A 14,090-nucleotide genomic window follows, 5' to 3' on the forward strand; every position below is an offset into this window, starting at 1 on the left:
TGAAGCACATACATAATTCTTTGCAGAATCAGGACCTAGAGTAGATCTAGTCAATATTACAATGAAGGAAAAACAGTTAAGGACATTCAGTGCTATTGAAAAATAATAGCCCGTCCTTTTCTTTTGGGTAAAATTAAAGCAGCAGCTTTATCTAACTTTGTCAGATACTATTTCTTTACCTATCAGGAACAGACAAGGCTGCAGCAAACAGTGGATAAAACAACAAATATCTGTCTATAATCTTGGTTACAATTTTCAAGTCACATTAATTGCTTAACTCTTCTAAGAATCCAAATCACGTAATTAGGCCCACAGATAGCAAGTGCTGTACATCTGAAAGCTGAGCAGATGACAAATTCTTGCATGCAGATACCACTAGGAGAAGGGTTTTTGAAGCTACTCTCTACATATAAGTCTCTCTACTGTATGCATATAGAGTCCCAGGGACTGCAGGTCAAGATCACATCCTTGGATCTCCTGTTTCAATAAACATAGCCTGAGTTGCTCAATGATGCACATATTCACAGCTATTTGCTGCAATATAAGTTACCTAAATGTCTAATTGATAGTCTGTCTGTTAGTGAGCACATTTATAAGTTAAGATATTTACCATAAAAAAATTGTCTTTTGTTAACAATAATATAAACATCATCATCACACACATTACAACATACGTCTTTTTTGGATTTAAGTAATTGTAAAAATAGATGTTAGTGAAAGTTAAAAGATCCAAGTCTTATACAAAATATATTGGTGTGGAATATCCAAAAGCTCAAGAACAGTATATTTTTTCCATTATATTTTATTAAATATTTGCTAATACACAAAAACAGAAATCGGCATAATCCAGAAGACTCACATGCATTTATTTGCAAGATTATTTTGATAGATGAGTCGTAGCCAACTTTTCTCAAACAAGAGAATAAAATACATTTTTTTTTATATTAAGATTCCTTCAAAATACAAAAATGTTACTCAGGCCCTGGCTGGAGAACAATTTACCTGACTTCATTCCTGGACTGCTTCAGCATGGAGTAATTAGTCGGTTCTTTTTTTTTTTTTTTTAAACCTGGATCAAAAATGCAGCACAATGGTGGGGTTAATCAGTTCTTGTTCTTTTTTGTTAAATGGAAAGTGCATCCAATGAGAACACATGAATAAGCGTAACAATGTTTAGAACTTGTAAAGAACATATTGTTTTTTAAAATGGCAAAATCATGAGAGCAAGTAATTGCGAGAATTGGATTTTTCCTTCATTTAAAAGGATTAAAAACATACTGTCTAGTAGTTCTTGACTGGCTTGTTTTCCATTCCAGCTCAGGATCCTTTCCTGAGCCACAGTTCATGGCGCCTTGATGAGTACAAGTCACGCAGATAAGACCACCTCACAATCATAACAACAGAACTTTTTATATGAACCAGACTTGGCATACATGGCAAAGACTTAAAAGTGAAGGTACAGGTGAGATTTAATAAATCTTGGTTCATTCACAACTAGCTAATACTTTGCTTTATTTCCTTTTCCTCAGTTTCATCTTTAGTTTCCACTTCCTGGATGATTAAGCCAGAGTCATCCACAATTCCTGTGGCTCTGTGATCTTCATCAAAGTGCCATCTAGACTCCTTGTCCTCTTCTGATGCAAATGTAAATGATTCTTCAGCCTCCAAGTCAATAGGAATGCTTTCTATACCAGCTTCAGTCAAACACTCATTACATAACCTGTATCTCCTTCTGCCTTCTTGTACCACCTGCCTGGTCAAGTCAGTCATGTGGCGCTTGCATTTTCTGCAGATTGGCTTGCAGGCCTGATGAATCTGTGAAGATCAAATGGATAGCATTATTTTATCCAACAGCACAACAAACAAAACTTATTTTCATATTCTGTATCTGCATTTTCACAATTCTTTGATTATTAGAATCCATTTTTTTTCAGAATAGAAAGGGACTCATGCTCATATTTCCTGAGTCTATTATAAGAGTCTTCAAGAGAAAGAACCAGTCACATAGTGTGATCACTACTGCATCTTAAATGTTGAGAAAAATATCTGCAAAAAGCTTTAAAGAAGATTTTAAATTAATTGAGGAAAAAAACCTTCTAGATTGATTTGGCAGCACTGCTGATATAAGTTCTCATCGATATAATAGCCCAGCAGCACCAATTTTTTACCAATACGTTTCCGTGCGCTAAAAAAAATAGCACCCTAATTCACTTCTGGTATAGTTGTGCTGCTTGCAGATAGGAGGGTAGATTTATAGGCATTTTATCATCAGTTCAACTAACTCTTCTATGAGTAGGGTTAGATAACGCAGTGGCCAAAACTATTTAATCTTGCCTGCATTACATTTTCCCTTTTTTCTGTCACCAGTGAAGTTGCACTGGTAGTAAACTAGTGTAAAAACAGCTTTTGTTTCTTAAATTTCTTCTAGTGAGACTAGTGAAGAGGTAGTTAATTGTCCACAGCTATTTATAAGGATATAGTTAAGTGAGACTCCTGCCCTGTAGCCTGATCAGCTGGGCTAGCTGAACTGAATGAACTGACCAGGGCCCTAGCCCCTTCCCACTGACTGGTCCTTGGTCTGCTTTTAAGCAATGTCCCCAGCACCTGAGCCTTGCTGCACAATGTATTGATCTCCAGTCCTTAGGCAACATCTGTCCTGGTAACTTCTCTGGCTTCTGCTCTAGCATACCTGATTGTGCATCTAACCCCTCAGGCTTCAGATTTTTGGCTTGACCTGACCCCTGATTTTGGGTGATCCCTGGTTTGGGTATTTGGTTTCTGACTCTTGGCTCCTGACCCCTCCCCACTCCCATGGCTTTGAACTTAGATCTGCCCTCTGTTGCTCTGACCCATGGCCCACCTCTGCAATCTCTTGTTCAGCTCCCAGCTCTACCTACTAGGCTGGATGACCTAGTAGACTGTGATACTATTTACTCCTTAGTCTCTGTACTTAACTTTAAACAAGATTGTCAGTCACATAAATATTGTTGATTTTTGTGGAAATCTTACTGAGACAACTGGTTCATTTAATCATGGGCCACCAAACAACTTTGAAACGATAATGTCTGTCAGAAATAGAGACAAACTACGCCGGGGTGAAGCGCTCTGTCTCCCATTACAGTGACATGAGCCACTCAGTTGAGGGTAAGAAATTAAAAATAGGAGCTAGCAACTACTTTTTTTCCCTCTGAAAATCAGCAGCCACATCTTGTTTTGACTGGTAGTATCATCATAATCTATGCAAAGCATCAATAGATGCATAGTTCTGGACCATTAATAATCTTTAGTCAAAGGAAACAAAACTGTAGAAACAGACGTTTCACGGTTCAGGACTGAGGTTTGGGCAAAATTATGAGGTTTAGAAGATATTTGTCCTTTCAGGGCTATAATGTTTTTCTGGAAAAGGAGATGATAGAAAGATAAGCAACACTGGGAAACACTGAGCTATTGTAGACAGGAACATGGAAGTAATGCTTAATTTGAACACTAGCTGTACAATACATTTATTTTCAATGTCTGGGTTATATAATTATACTATAATTTACCACTCTGTTCTGAATACAATAGCACCATGATCATCTTACAATCAGAGTTGTTGTTCAAATCCAAACCATAAGCTCAACAAAATGGTTTATTTAAACATGTTTAGAGGCTATTATTTGGAAAAACAGCTCCACTGATCATTTACAGAAGTGACTGGCAGGTTTAAGCTATAGGAATTTGTTTTAAAAATTATTTCTCTGTTGAAAAAAATATACATACTGTTTGAAAATGACTTTGTAGATCAGAGGCAGGCAATTACTTTAGGCAGAGGGCCGCTTACTCAGTTTTGGCAAGCCATCGAGGGCCGCATGACAGGCAGCCCAGGGCAGATAAATATTCATGTTCTAAATTTTGCAGGGGCTCCGCGGGCTGGACAGAATGGCCTGGTGGGTCGCATCTGACCTGCGGGCCACATTTTGCCCACCCCTGATGTAGATGCTCTAGTCTGGTGAATCTTTTACCGTAAGCTTCACGTGGATAGGGTTGCTCCCCTGTGTGACAATGAAGATGACTCTTTAGGTCTGCTTTCCACTTCACCATATGGGTACAGAATGGACACTTGAGCCTCACAGCATCTGTTACAGAATAGTCCTGTCAATTTTTAAACATTTCAGGCCTTTCCTACTAATGGGAAAAAGCAATGACTGAACTTCCTAATTGTAGTGAAGATTATCATGCTTACCAAAGTTACCGGATTTTCTGATTTATAAGTCATATTTTGATTATGTAAGCCAGGACAAAATCTAACAGCCTTTTTCCCTTAAAACTGAAATATTGGTAATTGCATATCTTTCCAAACAATGTTGAGTTTCTAGCATAGCTACTTGAAGCATCATTAAAGAACTGCCAGTTTTACTAATGCGTTTATACAGAACAAGCGTCTTTGCTAGCTGACCTTAAACTCCTGCCAGATTAAGTATTTTAGTGTTGACACAATCCAAGGTTTTCAACATTGCCTTTGCTATTATGAAAGTAATTGTGATGTTATGAACATCAGATCGTGACAAAAATTAATGAATCAATCAGAAGAAATAAGATAAAACAAAAATTCTGCTTACATTCAAAATGTATTGGTGATTGCAGATAATTAAAAAATAAATTATTTGAGAGAATGGCAATAAGAGAATTTTTCTCCTCTCTGAAACATACTTCAATTCTGAAACTCTGTTCCTTTGTTCTCAATAAAGGACTTCCCTGCTGCCCTCCATGCCTTCATTCACTCTTTAACCTACAGCATGCCAACCTTCCCTGGCCAAATGCAATATAGCAGGATGACCTTCAAGAGCAAGTATGAACTGGTACATTTGTTTCTGATCCTCAGCCACATTAAGGTCTGGACTCTTGCAGTCCTGTAACTAGCCTGAGGGCAAGGTGAAGAAGGCAGAAAGAAGGTGGAAAAATCAAGCTTTCTATCTGGAGATTTGAAGGGCAGTGCTGTGGCTGTTAATTCTATGCTGGAAAGGACCTCCAGAAATGCTAATGAGGGCAAGGGACTGCCTAGAAATAGTATGGACCTATGCAACCAAGAAAGAGTGAAAGGGACTATTTACAGACTCTAATGGGAGAACTACAGGAGCCAGCTGATGAGATATGGTGAAAAAGGACTTTCTCATCAAGTATTGGAATTTACCTGGTAAGCCAGGCACCAAAAAGGGATTTTTGATATTCTGTGTATGTGTTTGTCCCAAGCCAGGGAAAGGAAGAAAATTAGACTTGGCCATGCACCTAAGAAGGGCCTGGCTATATGCCTATAACACAAATCACACTGATGAAACTGCTTTTTGAGCCAAATACTATACGTGGTGGTTGTGTTCTAGAGAGGTAAAAAAAAAAGCTCCTCTGGACCCTTTTGGAAAACAGGTCAAGTGCAAACATGTGATTGGACCCCGTGGTCCAGAGGGCCCTTTCAAGTCCAGTGGTCCTATGATAAAATATAGATTTCAGAACTTGCCTTTTTACACCATGTAGTCTTCTTAGTGATGGACAACACAGAAATGAATTGGCTATTATTATAACCTTTCGATTCCTTAAAGGACTGTAGAATCCTCATGGAAATCTGTGAAAAATGTACTTGCCTTCCTGTCAGCAGGGGAGACAGAGAAGGAACTAGTCAATCCCTATCCTTGCTGAGAAGCTTGCTTCAGTTTGTTCTGTGTCTCAGCAGGAGAGTAATTTAAATCGATATAGCATTGCCATATGCAAGATTTTTCATCTGTATTTCCTTAAACAGTTTTTTGGTGAGAAACAGTAAAATGGCTGCTTGCTGTGTGTTAAACAGAACCATAAACTATAAGCCTATTTTATTCTGTGATAAGCTGGTTTTAGTTTTGTGTTGATTTTCTTAGCTTGCCTGCTAAGCTAAAGACTATTTTCTAGTCTCATTCTCTCTGGAGCCCTACATTGAAAGTTCAGTATGCCACCAAAAGAAGCCGTTGAACCTCAAAGTGATAGCCAAAACAAGAGAGTAGCCTGCAGCACTGGAAGGCATTCAGAAGGTATTTTCTTGCAAAATTTTTTCCATTACTAATTCAGTCAGCATACAGACACTGCTACTGGGGCTTAATTGAGCCAATAGCCAACTATTACCTCTTCACAAAGGAGCTGTGTAACTACAAGAGATTTATTAGCTGCTTCTTTCTAAAAGAACTAGACACAGGAGCTTCAAGACTGGTCAGTGGGTCTTTCAACATGTTTATTATTGAAAAATAAAAGGTAAGTGGTCCATTAAGAGAGAAAAGCAATATATAGCTAATAATATCTTTCCCTTGTAAGTTTTATCTCAAGGAATTTTGAAATATTTGCCCCTCAATAAATAAAATCTGGAGGAAGATTCTTCAAAAAGCTCAGGTTTAGGCACTAAATTGGATACAGATTTGCTTAGGTTCCTCAAAACTGAATCAAACCCTCTGTGTAACTGGGACAACTCAATTACAATACACCTTTTGTCTTTTTTTTTCCTGCTTGTTTTTGTTGTTGTGGAACTAAGTCTGTAATGATATATTTAGAATATAGGCAGTCCTCAACTTTACGACATTCGAGTTACAATGAACGGCACTTACAACGTTTATAAATTGACACCTCCTTTCGACTTTCCAACACTTTCTTGGTCAATTGATAAGAAGTTTAGTCAATTTATAGGAAGGATGGAGTGCTTAAACCAGGGGGTCTCAGTCCCCAACCTACAGATCCATGTCACCTGGCTCATGATGCTCCCCATACATCTAGAAATTTGGTAGCAGTGGAGCAGTGGCCATTAACACTGGCACCACTCTCCCACCGCCAAATTTTCAAACTCAATGTGGCCAAAAGATGCCCTTGATGGGCCATTGCCACGTGGCTAAATCAGGCCTACAGGCCAGATTCAGCCTGCAGATGGACCTGATACTGCTCATCTGGCCTGCAGGAAGAAAAGGTTGGACACCACTTGTCTAAACTATAAAAAATAAAGAATCACTAACTGGTATTCTATCTGGTACAATGGTTTTTCTGTTTGTAAAGCTCGTATAAAATGGATTGGTATATACACTGGTGAAAACTGAGTGACATAATTTCTCTGTGGTACCTACACATTTCTAGAACCCTGTGAAGACCTTAGGTAAATAACACACATTGTTTCCTGAAGGAGCATTATGCATTTGTCAGCTATATTTAGGGCATACCCAAGACAACTGAAAGTTTGAAGGCTCTCTTGGACTCCCCTAAATGCTAGCTTACATCCTGGGCAAGTCAAAGAAACATATCAGTGCATTCTTTCACTCATTACCAGTTAATTTGTTCCATTTTCTGCTGGACACTCTTCTCTCAGATTGTTCTTTCATGTGGTATTCCATCAGTTTGACTTTTCCAGTGGAAGTTTGGAGTAGCACTGCTAATCATGGTATTCTACATTAGTACCAATTTCTGTTAGTTGTCCTTGGTAGCAATAATTGCAGGAAATTGCTATTAGAAGAATCCTTTCTAGAGGGATTTTTTTCAAGTTTTCAGTGAGGCAACAGTCATTATTTAAAGGGGGATCCTAAAATGAGACTGGATGAGATCGATTATCAAATAGTGACTGGCAACAAAGCATTTTTTAATCAAGTTCTTTGGACAAAAACGTATCTGTTTATAGTAACAAACATTAGTTATTGGACATCTCACTTATCAAGCATTCAAAGTCATTGTAAAGATTGATTGGTTATGTCCGAATGATCGGCAATCTGAAAATATAACATTGAAGCTTGAGTTTAGTCCATTACTATAACTGTTTTTTTTTCAATGTCTAAAGCTGATAATGTTGAATTACATTTTCAGACAGTGGTACAAAAAATCAGCAGAAAAAAATCATATAAAATCTCAACAGCAAAGTAATCAATATTTAGTTTACTCTTACCTTCAATTCAACTCCCCATAACACCTACAATTGTAAGTATATTTGCAGACAGCTCATCTGCTTTGGATGATTCAGATTTGCTGGCTGATCTAAGTAATTCACATTCCTAGTGGGGCACTAGCAAACTCTTTAGCAACAACTCTGACTCCAAATCATTCTCATACCCAACATGGGCAGAGTCAACTTCTGTATCAGGCTGGACTTGCTCATCAAATTGAGAAATGTGACTGATTGGCTCTGCAGCTCCAGCTCCGTATCTCCATGATGTATAAGGTGGTATGTCAGAGGACTGTGACAATCCAATACGTCCGATACGTTTTTTAATGGAATGTCTTCTTTGAATCTGTTTGGTCAGGCGAGATCACTGGGTGTTCCTTTCTGAAGCTGGATAGTAGGTGCCATTACTCCAGGAATTCCTACCCACCACAGACACCCCGAGATCAGTCCATTTCCGAGGGTGGAGGACTGCTGTCTGCTGTCCATTCTGTATAAACATGGACGTGTTCTATATAAGCATGTCTGCTGTCCTGTATAAACATGGACTCTCGGCTCCATTGCTGTTGAGCTGTTTTTCTGAAAGACCGAAATAGCAACCCTTCTCCTTCTCACTGATGTCCAGTGGGGATTTAATAAATGTCTTACAAGCACAGATGATATCTCTCATCTGCAGGTCGCTAGCAGCTGACTTTACCTCTATCACATTTTGACCAGTAAGGGTTAATGTGCCTGAATACACACAGTCCAGAATGACCATGGAAGTATCAGGGGAGAACATATGAAAAGTAGCTGTTGTTGGCTAACTAGTGTCTTTTGAGCTCTGTGAAAAAAGCATTTTGAAATAGCCACTACTGGCAAACAGCACATTTCGATGTGCGTTGAAGACTTTCCCCTCAACCAGGATACTGCAGTCACAGAATAAGCCTTGCCTGCATTTGCTCATTCAGTTGCTGTAGGAGGTGAGATTGGTGAGAAGAAACATCCATTCCACAGAGGGGCAAACAAGAAGACCTACTATAAAAAATTAAAAGTTATATTTATAAACCTGGGCAATATGAAAGGAATCATCCGATTGGCTTGGCAAAGGTTTCACCTAAGTAGGTGTACCACCCACTCCATTTCAGGATCTTGATAGATATCACAATCTAAGCAAGGCTGGTTGTAGTCTGTATTTGATTAAAAAATACTGCTACAGCCATGGGTGGTGATGTAATTTCAGTAAGTGCCAACCTTTCCTCAAAGCAAGTCATGAAACAATGCAGTAGCATGATGCTAATACGGTTCTGCCTTTCAACAGGGATTCTGAACACTCTTCATCGGGGCACTTTTCTTCAGCTGAACTGTCTTGGCCCAAAGTGATGGCCAAATTCCCACTGCTGGTGTATTTATGTTCCGTCTTCCTAAATTCACCTGCAGTTTCAGTAAGAAATTGTATTATTCAGTTTATTTTCTAGATCAGTGGTTTTCAACCTGTGCTCCACAGACTATGTGTAAGGGATCCACAAAAGATGACTATGATCAATCAAAAGTACGTGAATCCCCACATGCACAATTCAAAGGGGTCTGCACCTCCATTCAACATTTTTAGGGGCCCACAAATGATAAAAAGGTTGAAAACCACTGTTCTAAATCATCATGCACTACTGATGTGTTGTTAAAAGTTGTCATGTTACACCCCTGGATGGGTTGAAACTTGTTAGTGGGTTATTGTAGTATATCATTTGGAAAGATTTCCTTTGTGGGATGAATGCCATTGCATAAACACAAATGTTAAAAACACTAATAAAATATTGCCTTTGTTGCTTAAGCACCAGCAAAAAAACTGGGGGAAAAGATCTAGTTGAGTAATATTTTTTTTACACTGTCCAAAGTTACTATTTGTAACTTGAGAAGAGTTGGGTGATACTGAAACACAAACTGCCAGTATTAGCAATTACAATTAACAACTCTTTTTTAGATACAGAATATTTTAAAAGTACCGATCCCATAATTAGTAATCTGGTATTGATTGCGATGGAGAGAGACTGTAAACAGTAGTTTACCCTTAATAGCAATTTTTTCTTTCCAGCACCCATTCCTGCAAGAGCTTATGTTAGGACTACCTTTGTTGGCAAAAAGGGCTAATGTAAGATGGTCTTAAGCACCCAATCATTTCTATGTGTTTGCATATACAAAGGAATGGTGCCCGCTGCCTGCTGGGCTGAGCCACATGGGGCTGTGGAGCCGCTGGGAGCGTAGCCCTCATTCTTCCCTGTCCCCACCACCTGGCTGGCTGCTTCGAAACTTGAAACATTTCAACTACCCTTGTTTTTTGTTTCGAGGCTGTTTAGAAGCCCTTTGTTTTGTTTCAATGCAACTTCTTTGAGTCTGAAATGAGTCGAAACAGTGTCAAAACGAAACAGCCGGTGAAATTTCGCACAGCCCGAGTGAGCTGACATACTCATTTAGTCTCCTAACTGGTGTCTCCTGAACAGGTACTAACTTGGAATATTCCACAGAGTAACTTCAGCCATCTACTTCAGGCAGTACACAAGCGGTCTATGCAAAGAGAAAATAAAAACATGCCACATTTTTTATTGTTAGATATTTGAGTTTTCTGTTCTTTAACTATAAAAGAACTGGACTACATACAACAATATAAACATATAATACATATACAATTTAACATACAATAAAGACAAATTCAGTAATGCACCACTGTAGAAAAAAAGTTACAAAAAAGCACTTAAAGATTTGTTTCCCACCCCTTAAAAAGGGTAAATTGCTGCTATATGTTGGTGGTATACACAAATTCTCAACTTTGGTTTAATTAACTTCTAAATCAGCCACCCTGATACACACACGCGCACACACACACACACACGTACGCACACGCACACACCAGTATCAGAGGGACAAATACACTTGGAAACCTATCAGCTAATGATAAAATGTCAGTGCTGCTTTCCCATTAGTGACCACTGGAACATTTCCAGTATTAAGATCTCCAAAGGTCTGCCTGGCTAGCACTTCTTCTCCTATTGCACAATGAAAGGTTTAAATACTGTGCAGTAATCTTTTGTCAGACATTGAAAAGATCCTAGCGTTAGAGTTGCACAGTGAGACTAGTGTTCCACATAAAACTATTGTCCCTAAATGCTTATGCAACCAGGGGATAATCGATTAGATGTCAGTTCCCTCTCTCTCCTCAAGAGAAAGGGCTGCCTTAGTATTTAATTTTTTTTAAACTGTATCTTACCTTGCTATTACATAATAATAAAAATACCAAGGCATTTTTAAAGAGTCACGTTTCTCTCCTGTTTTTAACTGTTTATTCAACCGAAAGTACTATTTAAAACAGTGAAAATATAACAGAAGTTGGAGACTTACAGAAAAAGTAAGGATAACTGAGGAACTTCCTTCACATTTGTTTGCTTATCTTTTGTATCTAAGCATGCTTCATATTTATTACTGTCATACATCAGGTTTAGTTAACCAACTCATCTGTTTCAAGAAGTTGATTTAACCCTAATATTCAAAAAATACTTGTTGTCATGCTGGCCTTCAAAAGTGGAAAGGCAGAAAACAGCCTTTACTGGATCAGCAAGTACACTAAAGTGTATAATTCTGATTTCATATTGGGCACCATAAAAATAAACCGTATATTGACTTTGAGACCCATGCCTTGAAGACTTTAAAGGTACTTGCTGAATCAAATATAGGTGCTTTCAGGTCAAAAAGCTTCTGATATTAGGTGCTGGCTTAACTTTTGGTTGGTTTAACAGTCTCTCAGTTTAATACAGAAGCTAATGAGTCCTCAAAATGGAAATATTCTAAATTATTTGTTGATCCAGTAAAAGAAGCAACATTATCTACCTGCTCCAACAATAAAACTTAAAAAAATATATAAAAATAGAGCATTTCTAAAGCAAACATTCTAAAATTTCTATTTGAACAGTATATGGTACATTTCGTCTCCCTCATTATTAGTTATTCGGGCTCAAACAATAATAAAATAATTTGAATATCATTGGCACAATCAATGACACCAACATTAACTTAGCATTCACATAATAAACTTAAATTTCAGAGGTACATAAGTAACTGAAATTTCAATACAAACTAAATCTTACTGTTCAAAACTACCTGAAGGACTATTTCTGATCTGGCCCCTAGTGTTCCAAAAAAATACAAAACATACAAAAAAAATACAATCATGCTTAACTTCATGCATGATTAGTTCCATGTTGTATACAGCCACTCAATTAAGCATGTATTTAAGTCTTTGTAGGACTATTAGCTACAGGTATGTAAGAAACCTAAACTCACATATTTTGGTAATTCTAATTTTAAATAGAAACTGTTCTGCAAATGGTTTTGCAGTTCTATAGTTTTGAATGTGGAATACTGCTTCTCTATTTTGGAATGGTGTTTAAATAACTATGTACTGTAACTGTCATATTTAATTTGTGACCGTGCTTACACTGATTTAAAATAGAAGTTTAATTTTAAAGAGAAGTACTTGCTTTAGTCATTGTCAGGAGCTTTCCTAACTAAAGAATGTTCAAGTTTGCCTTGGCAATAGTAACAACACCACCATAGTGGTGGCCTGAATCCTACTACAATCTGTACATGGGAGAGCCAGTGACAATATCATGACTACATTTCCCTAACTACCAATTTTCCTTTAAGAACAGCTGAAGTCTTTAAAAGATTTTTAACAATTCCACACGCACAGAAAGTCTAAACTTGAAAGTTCCAGAACCGAAACCTGAATCTTCATTGAACTTGTATTGTTCATGCTGCATTATATTGTACTTTCCACTTTCTAGAAAGGTGAAGAAGGAAAACAACCCACAAAATAAAATTATGCATGCCATAGTGCGGAAGTATATTATCAACTTTTAGGTTTAACCCCAAATTTTAGTCCTGTGAAAACAGACAAACTTTTACGCAGTGTATAGCCAACAAATATGTTTCCACCTGTTAGCAAATGATAATGGTTCATTTAAAAATGTGCGCAATTCCTATGTGGTGTTTGAAACTCCAATGCTGTAGCATTAAGACCCATAATATAACACATTCAGTCTTGACATGGAAGAAATGCAAAAAGAAAACTAGTGAAAAGTAAAGTGTATTTCTTAAATGTTCACTTAATATAAACACATTTAAAATAATACTTGTTTTGGATTTTCTTAAATGTACTGATGTTATTTTTGTAACGTACAATTTTGTCACCACTGGGGGAGATAAGGGGAAAAAAAATCTCTCTTTCTCACTCCGAGTTTATGATATGCATATGACACCACTTTCCGAGTAGTCAGTTTCACTGCTTTTTTGGCAGCATGCTGCCCACCCCTCACACTGCCATAGGGGAGGGGAAAAGACAAAAAAAAAGAAAAAAGAATGACAGCAAAACCATAAAAATAGGTAAGGAAATTCAGTTAGGAGTGATACCCGATTATACTTTTGCTACTGATTAGACTTTTATTTGCTTCCCACTAAAATTTGGATTTTTGTTTATACATTGTCCATTGTCAGCAACAAATGGATTGAATTTCCAGAAATTAAAAATGGAGTAAAAGCCTTAACTTGAAATTTCAACAATTTATGCAGTCAATTTGTGTATGTTTTGTAAAATACAAGAATCACTACCTCAAATAGGTTTATTTCTAGAAAGGGCCAATAACTTTTAGATTGCTCCAGTATCCAATAATGTAGTGAGTTCACCTATGTAAACAAGGTTCATCTTACAGGAGTTTCGGTTAATTAAAAGGTAGACTAGGTTCAGACTCCAGCTATCAAATTGCTTTCAAATATCGAACAAACGAAGTTATTCAATTTTGGAAGATGACTATTTTTAAGGTTAAAATCAGGTCTTGCACCAGGAAGTGAAATGCACTATTGATATCACTGCAGCATGCATTTCTTCAGTGAAAAACAGTGCAATTATGTGCAAAAATAAATTAAGATATCCATTCCTGATCTTTGTTCAGGAATGGATCAGGAATTACAGGAATACATCAGGAATTATGAAAAAGTTTAAGATATGTAGTTTCCATGACCTTTTTAAAAGAGAAAAAAGATCACATTAGAAACTAGACACCTAAAAACAGTCGTTTGAGTCTTCATTAAGCACCATATGAATATTTTTTTTAGAACAGATAGATCATTTCCTCAAAGCTTGCAAAGGCTGAGT

General features: G+C 37.4%; 1 pseudogene; it reads right to left on the reverse strand.

Annotated features, from left to right (window-relative positions):
- Nucleotides 1–1,494: 1,494 nt before the first annotated feature.
- LOC102387835 lies at nt 1,495–8,898 on the reverse strand (annotated as a pseudogene).
- Between the last annotated feature and the right edge of the window lie 5,192 nt (nt 8,899–14,090).

The sequence above is a fragment of the Alligator sinensis genome, unplaced genomic scaffold (assembly GCF_000455745.1).
Source record: "Alligator sinensis unplaced genomic scaffold, ASM45574v1 scaffold337_1, whole genome shotgun sequence".
Classification (NCBI taxonomy): domain Eukaryota; kingdom Metazoa; phylum Chordata; order Crocodylia; family Alligatoridae; genus Alligator; species Alligator sinensis.